This window comes from Cajanus cajan, chromosome 4 (assembly GCF_000230855.2).
Source record: "Cajanus cajan strain Asha chromosome 4, NIPB_CcT2T_4, whole genome shotgun sequence".
Taxonomy (NCBI): domain Eukaryota; kingdom Viridiplantae; phylum Streptophyta; class Magnoliopsida; order Fabales; family Fabaceae; genus Cajanus; species Cajanus cajan.
The window spans coordinates 77,302,049-77,310,507 of record NC_138520.1 but is presented as its reverse complement, the minus strand read 5'-3'; the positions used below and the strand labels follow the sequence as shown (position 1 = coordinate 77,310,507).

General features: G+C 47.0%; 1 non-coding gene across 1 annotated transcript; it reads left to right on the top strand.

Annotated features, from left to right (window-relative positions):
* The first annotated feature begins 7,971 nt into the window (after positions 1–7,971).
* LOC145957661 (small nucleolar RNA R71) lies at positions 7,972–8,077 on the top strand. Its single transcript, XR_014433704.1, has one exon. It is a non-coding gene; the product is annotated as a small nucleolar RNA R71 (small nucleolar RNA).
* Positions 8,078–8,459: the final 382 nt, after the last annotated feature.

The following is an 8,459-nucleotide window of genomic DNA, read 5'->3' as shown; positions in this document are numbered from 1 at the left end:
CTATGATCAACATTGAAACCCGTATGCAACTAGTCATGAACTAAAGATCTAATGTGACTTGAAAATGTCCAGGGTACAAACACTATAAACATCAAGCAAACTACAATCCAGAATCAACCACAAGCAAAGCAAGTATCAACAAGATCAAAAACCATGCTAAAGCAGAATATTCACAAAAAGAACCAACAAAGTAATCACCAAAAAGAAATGGATATATAAAATAAGGTTCTGGGACTAAAACAGTTAAATAACTACAACTGAAAAACAGAAAAATTAAATGACAACAAATAATAAAACTAAAATGGTCCAAGGCCAGCTCTATCTGCATCATCATGGGCCTGGTCATCATCCGCAGCTCCGGGGTCAGCTCCACCCTCCTCAGCAGCACCTCCAGCATCCTCGGAAGCTCCACCCCCCCCAAAGAAAGGAGCCTGGTCCCCAGGCCACCCCGTGTAAGCATGATAGTCAGCGGTGGTGGGGAACTGGTAATCAGGGGCAGAGTGGAGTGTGAATCTCCTGAAGGCATCAAACATGAAAGTCTGTCCACGGTGGAGTGATGCCATCTGGCCCTCGTGCCTCTGCATGAAAGTATCCAGGCGGTCCTCCTGGCGCTGCATGAATGTGGCCATGCGACCCTCCAAGGCGTCAAAACACTGATGGATAGTGAGTGGAGGGTCTGAGGCAGCAGCATCATCCATGGGTACGTCCTCCTGGGGCCCAGCAATATGAATAGGCTCGGGGGCAGGGGCTGCTGGTGGCGCGCGGTCCTGGCAATAGGCAGAGATGTATCTGCTGTCAATGGCCCTGCCAGGACCCTCAAATGGTGGCGAGTGGACATCCACCCCTGCCAACTGGCATAACTGGGTGATGAGGGATGGGTGTCCTAGTGCTGAGCCAGGTGCGGAGTTGGCGCAGCCAGCGATCTCCATACAGATAATGCCGCCCAGGTCCACGGTTCTCTGAGTCATAATGCAATACATGAGCATGGACCGAGACCAGTGCAGGTCAGATACATGGGAGCACGGGAGAATGTTGGCATGCACCAAGGCTGACCAGATCCTGACCACTGGAAGAAGGTCTCGGCGCTTCACGTGGAGAGGCAACTGAGATCGGTTCCTGTGGAACCCACGTCCAGGTACGCAGATAGCAGCCTCTACTAGAGCGGGGTCCATCGTCTCCATGGTGTAGTTGCTATACTCTGACTCCTCATCATCCCTCAGCGCAGTCCCCAAAAATTGATTAATCGTCTGGGCGTCATAGGGGACTCGCACACCCCTAACATAGCTAACAAATGGCGCAATGCCCTCCTCCAATCGCAGGGCATTGGCGTAGAACTCCTTGACTACTGCTATGTTGGCCGGGAGTGGGTAAGAACCGAGCGTTCCCCATCGGCGTCGGCGTAGCTCGGCCTGAAACTCAGGGGCCTCACCTGGCTCTAACTCGACTCTCCTCTCAAGAATGAACTTCTTCGCACTAACTGACTCAAAGTGCTTCTCGTTGCGCTCGGTGAGGAAGAGATCAGAATAAGGCCGAGTCGGTTTGCGCGGAGTTTGCCCAGATTTGCTTTGGCGCGGGCGTTTGCTAGAAGAGGCCATCTGCAGAAAATAAACAATAGAAATCCCAGGCAGACAGACATGAGCATAAAAATATATAAGGATGACCAGTGCAATTTACCGAAAAGGAAACTAGCCCTAGACTGGAAATGGAATTTAAAACGGAACTAAAAACAACCAAAATATGGGTTTCAGAGGAGAATTGCGCCGGGCTTAGGAGTTCATGCGCCTGGCGCAGAGAGTGCAGAAAACTCTCTGGAAGCGTGTGCGCTGGGCGCAAAACATAATTGCGCCGGGCGCAGAGAGTAGGGAGGACTCTCTGGAACCAACTGCGCTGGGCGCAAAAATAAATTAAGCCGGGCGCGAGTAAGCGTTTTCAGAAAAAAAAATTGGCCAGAACGGGCTGTTCCAAGATCAGAACGGCCGTTCTTAAATTCGAAACGGGCCGTTCTGGAATTGGAACAGTCGGTTCCAAATACCGAAACGGGCCGTTCTGGACATGGAACAGGGCGTTCCAAAGTCCAAAACGGGCCGTTCTGGAATTTGAACGGGCCGTTTCGCAGCTTCAGCCGAGGGTACCGCGCCTGGCGTGATTGCACCCATAACAACACCCCAAAATCCCAAAAAGAAGAAGGAAAACTGCAAAACCAGACAAGAAAATGTTGAGTGTGAACCTACTGGAGGTGGAGTGCGTGGAGGGAGAAGGAAAGCCGCGTGCACTTGAGAAGAAAAGAAGCTGCGTGCCCTTGAGGTGGAGTACGGAGAAAAGGGTTGTGAGACTGAGTTGAGAGAGGGAAATGTGATTTGAGAGTTGAGAATGTGAAGTGGGAGGTTGAGAGAGGGAGGCTGGAGAGGGAAGATGAGTTGAGGGAGTTGAGAGGATTTGTTAGGAAGGGAGTTGTTGTGAGAAACGGAAGTGAAACGTGGGTGGCATCTGCGCGGTCGCGCCCGGCGTGAAATTACCCACGCCGGGCGCCATATCAGTAAAAACCCAAAGTTTGCCCTTTCTGGTATGATGCCGGGCGGTGCAGTTCTGCGCCCGGCGCAATTAGGGTTACAACGTGCCAGAATTTAATGCGCTACGCGCGCCGGGCTTGGTTAACCCCTGGAGCACCTAACTATTAATGCGCCCGGCACGCCAATAAATGCGCCGGGCGTGGTCGTTCCAGTGTTACAATGAAGTCTAGGCCGGGCGCAAAATAAATTGAGCCCGGCGTGTGTCTTGACAGAGACCACATTACTGTAGGTGCGCTGGGCGTGGATAAGACAGGCCCGGCGTGATTAACTCTGAAGCTTTCACCTAGATTTTTCACTCCTCACACTCCTCACAAATTCAACTTAAATCTATCCACTCAAGCATGATTCACACACTTAACACATAATATCAAACACAAACAACATAATACAACATACATAGCATAGAACATAAACATCCACACAACAAGTCCTAGAACCAGTATAACATACAATTATAACGCAACAATAAACATAAAAACAAAGTTCAGATCTCTGGGTTGCCTCCCAGGAAGCGCTTGTTTACTGTCCCGAGCCTGACAAGAAGAGACCTCAAGGGTCTCTAAAAGAAAGGATACAGCAAAGTCTTTCGACTTCTTCACCCAAGTAGGGTTTCAACCGCTGTCCATTCACAACCCAACTTCTTTGTGCCTCAGGATCTTCAATTTCTATGGCACCATAGGGTTTCACCTCCTTAACTCTGAAAGGGCCAGACCACTTTGATCTCAGTTTTCCAGGAAAGAGTTTGAGCCTGGAATTGAACAGAAGCACAGACTGGCCTGCCCTGAACTCTCTCTTCAGAATTCTCTTGTCATGATAGCTTTTGACCTTCTCCTTGTAGAGCTTAGATGATTCATAGGCTTGGAGCCTCAATTCATCAAGAGCATGCAGCTCCAGCTTCCTCTTCTCACCGGTGCTGAGAGGATCAAAATTCAACAGCTTCAAAGCCCAATAAGCTTTGTGCTCCAGTTCCACAGGAAGATGGCAAGCTTTTCCATACACCAACTGAAATGGAGTGAGACCAATTGGAGACTTGAAGGCGGTTCTATAAGCCCATAGAGCCTCATCAAGCTTTGTAGACCAGTCCTTCCTTGAAGCTGAAACAGTCTTTTCCAGAATCCTCTTGATCTCTCTGTTAGAGACCTCAGCTTGCCCATTGGTTTGAGGGTGATAGGCGGTGGCAACCTTATGATGGACTCCATAATGTTCTAGAGCCCTCTCCAATTGAGTATTGCAGAAGTGTGAACCTCCATCACTGATAAGTACCCTGGGGGTACCAAATCTGCTGAATATGTGCTTCTTGAGGAACTTCACCACTGTTTTGCCATCCGCCTTGGGGGTAGCAATGGCTTCAACCCATTTTGAGACATAGTCCACCGCCACGAGAATATACTCATTTGTGAAGGACGAAGGCAGTGGACCAACAAAATCTATGCCCCAGCAATCAAATACCTCAACTTCCTGCATGTTCTGTAAGGGCATCTCATGCTTCCTTGTGATTCCTCCGGCCCTTTGACAACTGTCACACTGCTTGGCGTGACTATGGGCATCTTTAAAGAGTGTTGGCCAGTAAAATCCAGATTGAAGCACCTTGGCAGCTGTCCTCTCTCCATTGAAATGACCTCCATAGGGGGAGTTGTGACAGTGCCACAAAATACTCTTGGCCTCCTCTCTTGAGACACACCTCCTCAATAGGCCATCTGCACCAATCTTGAACAAGTGAGGGTCATCCCAAACGTAGTAGGTAGCATCACGGAGGAACTTCTTTTTCTGGTGCCATGTGAAATCTTCAGGGATTACTCCAGCTGCCTTGAAGTTTGCCAGGTCAGCAAACCAGGGTCGCTCTTGCACCATGAACAGCTTCTCATCAGGAAATTCCTCCAAGATCTCCCTCTCCTTCAGGGTCACCTCATCATTTATGAGCCTTGAGAGGTGATCAGCAACCAGATTCTCCTTGCCACTCTTATCTCTTATTTCCAAATCAAACTCTTGAAGCAGAAGAATCCACCTAATGAGTCTTGGCTTGGAATCCGGTTTGGTGAGTAAGTACTTAATGGCTGCATGATCTGTGAACACAACCACTTTGGAACCAATCAAATAGGACCGAAACTTTTCCAATGCAAACACTATGGCTAGCAACTCTTTTTCAGTAGTGGCATAATTGATTTGTGCCTCATTTAAAACCTTGCTAGCATAGTGAATGGCATGAAAAATTTTGGTCCTTCTTTGGCCTAAGACTGCCCCAACCGCATAATCACTAGCATCACACATGAGTTCAAAATCCAGTTTCCAATCTGGTGCAGTGATTATGGGTGCAGAGGTGAGTCTAGCCTTCAAAGCTTCAAAAGCCTTCATACAAGAATCATTAAAACAAAAAGGAGTGTCTTTGTTTAGGAGATTGCTCAGGGGTTTGGCTATCATTGAAAAATCTTTTATAAAGCGCCTGTAAAAGCCAGCATGCCCTAAGAAACTCCTAATACCTTTGACATTGATGGGTGGAGGAAGTTTTTCTATTACCTCCACTTTGGCTGGGTCAACTTCAATGCCCTTGTGAGAAATCTTGTGCCCCAGAACTATCCCCTCGGTCACCATGAAATGGCATTTTTCCCAGTTGAGTATAAGGTTGGTCTCCAAGCATCTTCTAAGCACCACTTCAAGATTAGTCAGGCATTCGTCAAATGAAGACCCGAACACGGAGAAATCGTCCATGAAGACCTCAATGCTCTTCTCCACCAGGTCGGAGAATATAGCTAGCATACATCGTTGAAATGTTGCAGGAGCATTGCACAATCCAAATGGCATCTTCCGATAAGCAAAGATACCAAAAGGACAAGTGAAAGCGGTCTTCTCCTGATCTTCCGGATCCACCACAATCTGGTTGTAACCTGAATACCCATCAAGAAAGCAATAATAAGCTTGACCAGCTAATCTCTCAAGCATCTGATCCATGAATGGGAGTGGGAAATGATCCTTCCTGGTAGCCTTATTTAGCTTCCTATAATCAATACACATTCTCCACCCCGTGACCGTTCTAGAAGGAATCAGCTCGTTCTTCTCATTCCGAACCACCGTCATGCCACCCTTCTTTGGAACTACTTGCACAGGGCTCACCCATGCACTATCAGAAATAGGGTAGATCATGCCGGCATCTAACAGCTTAATCACTTCCTTCTTCACCACCTCTTTCATCACAGGATTAAGCCTCCTCTGTGGTTGAGCAACCGGCTTGTACTCATCCTCCATAAATATTTTATGCATGCAATAGGCTGGGCTAATTCCCTTGAGATCAGAAATAGACCAACCAATTGCCCCTTGATAGAACTTCAGAACTCTCACAAGTTTCTCCTCCTCCAATGGGGATAAGGAGCTACTTATGATAACCGGCTTGCTTCCACCTTCATCTAGAAACACATACTTTAGATGAGAAGGGAGTATCTTCAACTCGAGCTTCGGGGTGATCACCTCCCCATCATCCTTCGAATCTTCCATGTGCACTGAGTCCGGTGTCACCTCCTTATATGAGTCAAGGCTCCTCAAACATGCCTCAACCTCTCTATCTTCTTCTTCATGGAGGTATTCAACCATATTGACTAAGACTTTTTCCAAAGAGTTAGTGAAAGAGATATGCTTCCTCGAGTCTTCAACAAGTTCATCAATGACATCAACCCGGAAGCAACTGCTCTTGTCCTTGGGGTAGTGCATGGCATCAAACACATCAAAGTTAACCTCTTCATCATTCACTCTCACCTTAAGCTTCCCATCATCCACATCAATTAGAACTCTTGCAGTCTTCATGAATGGTCGGCCAAGAATGAGAGGTACATCAACGTCCTCTTCAATATCCATCACCACGAAATCAGCGGGAAATAAGAAACGGTCCACCTTCACCAGAACATCCTCCACAATGCCATGAGGATACTTCACAGATCGATCCGCCAACTGCAAAGTCATGCGAATAGGCTTCACCTCCAAATCGCCAATCCTCTGAAGCATAGATAAGGGCATGAGATTGATGCTAGCCCCCAAATCAAGCAAGGCCTTCCCAATAGCTAAACTCCCAATAGTGACTGGAAGAGTGAAACTACCAGGGTCCTTGGATTTTGTTGGCAACATCTTCTGAATAATGGCACTACACCCCGCCTCCAATGTAATGGTCTCCTCTTCAAAATACTTTCTCTTCTTGGTGAGGAGCTCTTTCATGAACTTGGCATATGTAGGCATTTGCTCTAATGCCTCGGAGAACGGAATGTTAATTTGCAGGGTCTTGAAAATCTCCAAGAACCGAGCATATTGCCTCTCCTTATCCCTTTTTGAAGGTGCATGAGGATACGGTAAGCTCTTGGTGGGTGGCACCTTCACAATATTCCTCTCCTCCATGGGCGCCTTATTCTTTTCTCTACTGATTCTTTCTTTCTCTTTTTCAAGTTCTTTTTCTTTCTCCTTCTTTTTGTCATTTTCAATTTTTTCTTTATTCTCTACAACCGACTCACTTCCTCCACTCCTTCTCCACACTCCTGGGCCCTCTAAGATGATCTCTTCATCAACACTATCATCATCATCTTCGCCTGTGTCATTCTTCTCCTTGCTCTCATCATTCTTCTCACTCTCCTTCACCACAAACTCCCGACCACTCCTTGTAGATACTACATTCAAGTGCCCCTTCGGGTTTTGTTCAGTGTTGGCTGAGAAAGAACCTTTATGCTGCTCTGCTAGCTGCTTTGCTATTTGCCCCACCTGTATCTCCAAATTTTTAATTGAGGCATCAGTGTTCTTTTGGTTGGACATAGACAGTTGCATGAATTGTTGCAAGGTGTCTTCCAACTTGGTGGTTCTCTCATACAAAGGTGAGTGTTGGTGTTGATGTGGAGGTCTGCTACTTGATGAAGCATTCATGTCTGGTTTGTTTCCACCATAGTTATTTCTCCACCCCTGATTTGAATTTTGCGGATAGGGATGTTGAGAGAAATTTTGCCGCCCTTGATTCCCCATGTAATTCACTTCTGCACCTTGGGGATCAGAAGATCCGGCACAATAACCATTAGGGTGGTCACCTCCACAAAAATCACATGCCATCACTTGTTGCATAGGAGGAGCATTAGAGTGCATAGCTTGAAGTTGTTGAGGAAGCTTGGCCATCTGTTGATTCAAAGCTTCAATTTGTTGGGAAAGTATCTTGTTTTGAGCCAACACCGCATCTTGAGTACTCAACTCCAAAACTCCTCTCTTGGTTGAAGAACTTCTACCATGCTGGCTCCTGAAGTCTGTGGAAGCCATGGACTCAATGATTGTGATAGCTTCTTCAGCAGTTCTGAACATGACTGACCCTCCAAAAGAAGCGTCCAATATCATCTTGGTTTGAGGTTGTAGCCCATTACAGAAAGTTTGAACTTGAAGCTCCACCTCAAAACCATGATTCGGGCACCTCCTCAACAATGATTTGTACCTCTCCCATGCTTCACATAGTGGCTCATCAGCACCTTGAGCAAAAGTAGCAATAGCAGTTCTGGCTTCAGTGTTCTTAGATGGGGGAAAGAACCTGGCTAAGAATTTGGTCTCCACATCCCTCCAAGTTGTCAGGCTTTGGTTTGGCTGAGAATGAAGCCAAGCCTTAGCCTTACCATTCAGAGAAAATGGAAACAACCTCATGAAAAGTGCCTCTTCATCAGCCCCAGAAACTCCAACTGAACCACACAACTCATAGAAAGTGTAGAGATGAGTGTGTGGGTCTTCATGATCCAGGCCAGAAAATTGATGAGAACTGATAAGCTGTAGCAGTGCAGGCTTCATTTCTGCTAGTTTGTCGTTCATTGTAGGCCTCACAATGCTTGAGAACTCCCTCGGGCTAGTGTAGGTGAAAGTATCACCTATAGTGCGCCTCCGGTTGTGATTGTT